General features: G+C 41.4%; 1 long non-coding RNA gene and 1 pseudogene across 1 annotated transcript; one reads left to right on the plus strand and one right to left on the minus strand.

Moving 5' to 3' along the window:
- Positions 1-6: 6 nt before the first annotated feature.
- LOC107988596 (uncharacterized) lies at positions 7-959 on the plus strand. Its single transcript, XR_001760085.2, has 2 exons — positions 7-339; positions 477-959. It is a non-coding gene; the product is annotated as an uncharacterized LOC107988596 (long non-coding RNA).
- LOC103379000 (UDP-glucuronosyltransferase 2B31 pseudogene) overlaps positions 817-3865 on the minus strand; it is a 6209-nt pseudogene continuing 3160 nt past the window's right edge.

Here is a 3865-nt window from a genome sequence, read left to right on the forward strand (position 1 = left end):
GGATGCAAAGGGGATGCCTGTCGCCGATTTGGTGCCTGGTGCATAAATGCTGTCTGTTGCAAAAAGGATGCCTGTTGCAAAAAGGATGCCTGTTGCAAAAAGGATGCCTGTGTTGCCTTGATCTGGAAAATCGTTTCCCTGGTTCTTCCTGCAGTCGTATGGTTGCTTCTGATGTTCTTAGATGGCCAGTACTTTACATGTGCTAAGACGTATTGGGAGGGAAGATTTGTACTGGTGGAGAAAGCACCCCCGCTGAAGTGGTGTGAGCCAGCTAATGAGAGCAAAGCCACCCAACAAGAACTAATGCTGCGCTCACAGAAGCTCCGTTTTAACTCACAGGTGAGTTGAATTTATTGAATTCTAAAGTTTACTCAAGACAAATACAGTAGCACTGATTGACCTTTGCTCAACAACAGTGCACATTCCTCAGTTACTCTCTGCTAAACAAAGTGTTACCTGACTCTTTTGTACCCTAGGTCATAGGCATTTTTATCCTTGTTGTTCTCTGTGTGGTTCTGGTAGCATATCTAATCTGTAAATGCTGCCAACTGGAGCCGCAACCGGAGCCGCAAACAGAGCCGCAACCAGAGCCATATGGTTCCAAGGCAGGTGGGTCTGATGAACCTCAGGAACTGCAACCCTTAAAGGACAGTGAGAGCACACCCACCACAACCCCCTCTCCAACCTCCCTAAACACAATTTTAAAGCACTCTTCCTTCTCTGTATGGGTAAATGAGTTAAACTGAGTTAACTGGCAGCTTAGTAGTGTAAAGAAGGCAGACATGTACACAGCTCCATATCTTCAAGAGACTGCTGTTTAATTTCATCATATATACATATATGGTATATGGTTCCATGTTTATTTTTATGTTCTTGTGAAACGTAAATGTGATGACAGTTGTTTTTGCTTCAGCTCTTGTAATGAAATATGCTTGCAAAAATAAAAACGCTCCAACAAATTGACTGGAAATTAAATAAGGCTTATTTAGAATTTCTTATTAGAAAATGTTTCTTGAAAATGTTTCTTCCAATCAAATCGCAAAGTTAAAAGTAAAGTCCACATTTATTTTATAATTAATTATATCCCAAGCAGTAATGCTGTTAATGTTATTCAATTATTTGCTTTTTGAATACTTGGGGGATTTTTTATTCACTTTTAATTTTTTTTCGGAGACAAACTTTAAAGCAAAACAACCTAATGAAGGCAACAAATGTGCCAAGAATCAGCAGCACAGCTGCAGCTAAGAAAAGCATCACATCTACAGAGTGGTAAGAATACCAGGGGAGTCTGTAGGACTCTGTCCTCAGGTGAGCTGCACCTTTGTTTCTCATGACAAACTCTATCCAGAAGATGGCAGTGTCCATTGGTTTCATCGGCACATCCTTGTGCAGCCTGGAGATTCTCTCCATGTTGACTCTGTAGGAGGGCTCCGTCAGGACTTCTTTAAGTCCCTCGAAAAATATGTCTTCATTCATAGAAAAAAAATCAAGTATTTTCCCTGCTCCTCTGGCTGCGATTCTGACAAAGTTATCATGTTGATCAAAAATCAGTGGCACTCCGAGCAAAGGAACGCCATGGTAAATGGCCTCTTGAATTCCGTTGGTTCCACCATGAGCCACAAAGAGTTTCGTTTTTGGGTGTCCCAGGAGGTCATTCTGTGGCATCCAGTCCACAAGCAGAGTGTTGTTGCCCAGTGTGTCAGGCCTCTGCCCTACATACCTCCAGATGACCTTCTGAGGTAATTTTGCAAATGCTGCAGCGATCTCATTGGCTAAGTCATGAGGGATCTCTCCAATAAAAGTCCCCAGAGACATAATGACCACTCCGTGCTCACCCGAACTTTGCATGAAGTCCTCCAGGTGTTGTGGCAGAGGTTTGGCAGGTTTGCACTGGAATCCTCCCATGTAGATGACATTAGGCATTGTGGGACGAGGGAACTCAAACACAAAGTCCACTCTCATCAGCCACAGGTCTGCAGCTTGAAACAGAGCTTTATAGCTTGCTTCAGGGCCTATATATTTTTTTATCAAGGCACTATAATAAGGGGTATTACAATAGGCAAGCTGAATTTGCATAAAGCCAAAATATACCATGTTAAGAACTCTCTCCAGAAAGTTCATCTTGTCGGACAGCAGAGTACCTGTCAGGGGGATGTAGGAAAGAGGAGAAGGCGCGATATCGAAATGACCTTCACCGTGACTTGTCCATCTGACATTATAAACAAGAGGTAGTCCGAGGTAGTGTGCAAGTATAACGCCTCCAGGGATGGCAGGGTCAGTGAGGACAAGATCAAATTTGGTTTTGTGAAAAGTTTCTATCAAATCTTGGTTTTCCAAAAGCTGGACGATGGTTTTTGACATTTTCTCACTCATCTCAGCTGCCTTCTGTGTGACTTCCAACTCCAGTTTAAAACGTGTCCAGGCAGATTTCCCTTCCCTCTGGATAATTATCAGCTGGGCTACGAAGTTCTTTAAAAACTCTTTATCAAAACCAGACTCACCGCCGAGTGTTACTGACGTATAGGACGGGGATGTTTCTTTGATGTACCAGCTGTCCGTTGTTCTAATGACAGTCACCTGGTGGCCCCGCAAGTGTAATTCTTCTATAAGAATTTTCATGTTCACCCAGTGGCTCCCGTCCAGTGGAAAAACAAGTATTTTACCACCAATAACCAGAGTGGTACTGGTCAAGCACAGGGTGATCCAGACCAGGGGCCAGTTCATTTTCATTCTAGGGTGAAAGAAAATCATTATAAAGTCAAAAAGATTATATCTTAAAGTGCAGCAGAATCTGTCATTAAACTCTCACTCTTTCAACTTCACACAGGCTCAAACAAACAACATCACAAATACAATGTGACCAAATATTTAAGATAACGCTACCTTTTCTGGTTGCCAGTGCAGTTTTCCACGTCCTGTTCCTCTGGCAGAGAACAAATATGTGTGTGTTCTTTAAAGACCTGACTCTAAATGGACTTTGGTACTATTTATGTTAACTATTTATGGACTGGAGATAAGAACAAAGGTTATTGGTTCGGTTACCATGTCACGCAAAGATTACTATGTCACGCAAAAAAGAAGGTTTGTGAAGCTATCGTGACAAATCTGCCCCTGCACTGTCACGATAGCTCCACCAACCTTTTATGGCTTTTACATAACTGCACGAGCGCCTGTGTTTTAAAGGTGCAGTGTGTAAGATTTCATCCATTTTGACGATGCTTTCATGGACGTACATTACGTCGTGTGACCATATGTTATTATCCTAGATCATTATTTATTCGTATATTCAAATAAGGGCTTTCAAAAGAAATCAATCATTTTAATTAATTTGCGGAATGAATGAGAATACAGTTGTTGGTGCATTTAACACATGGGCAGAATGAACCGCACCGTACTGTACAGCCAATATTTCCACTGTCATTTCTTCATTCAATCAATTCCCAAGTTGTCATGTACACATAATGAAGAGTGTTCATTCAACCAAGGCCCCTGGAGGTCTAAATAACACCTCAACATTCAGCAACCGTTTACAGAGTCTTCAACTGGTCAGATGCCACAGTTGAATCAGACCATCACACTGAGCATAGGGCAGTAAGACCACAGATGGATGGCAGACAGGCTTCTTCAAAGTTTTGTAAATAACTCTTGACGGGTTCTCCAAATTTTTGTTGTACAATGACGATAAAGAGAGTTCTATACTTCTATTCTGTCAAGATACACAGTAATGACTAAAAAAAACTATTTTTTTACATCAATAATTCCATCATCTGGATTAGTCAGAAAATATATTTGTCATGTTTAGGAATGAGGACTTATTTAGATTAAACGATGATTAACATGGATCAGCTTGGCCTCCTGTAATCCG

The sequence above is a fragment of the Cynoglossus semilaevis genome, chromosome 5, assembly GCF_000523025.1.
Source record: "Cynoglossus semilaevis isolate Cse_v1.0 chromosome 5, Cse_v1.0, whole genome shotgun sequence".
NCBI classification, from domain to species: Eukaryota; Metazoa; Chordata; class Actinopteri; order Pleuronectiformes; family Cynoglossidae; genus Cynoglossus; species Cynoglossus semilaevis.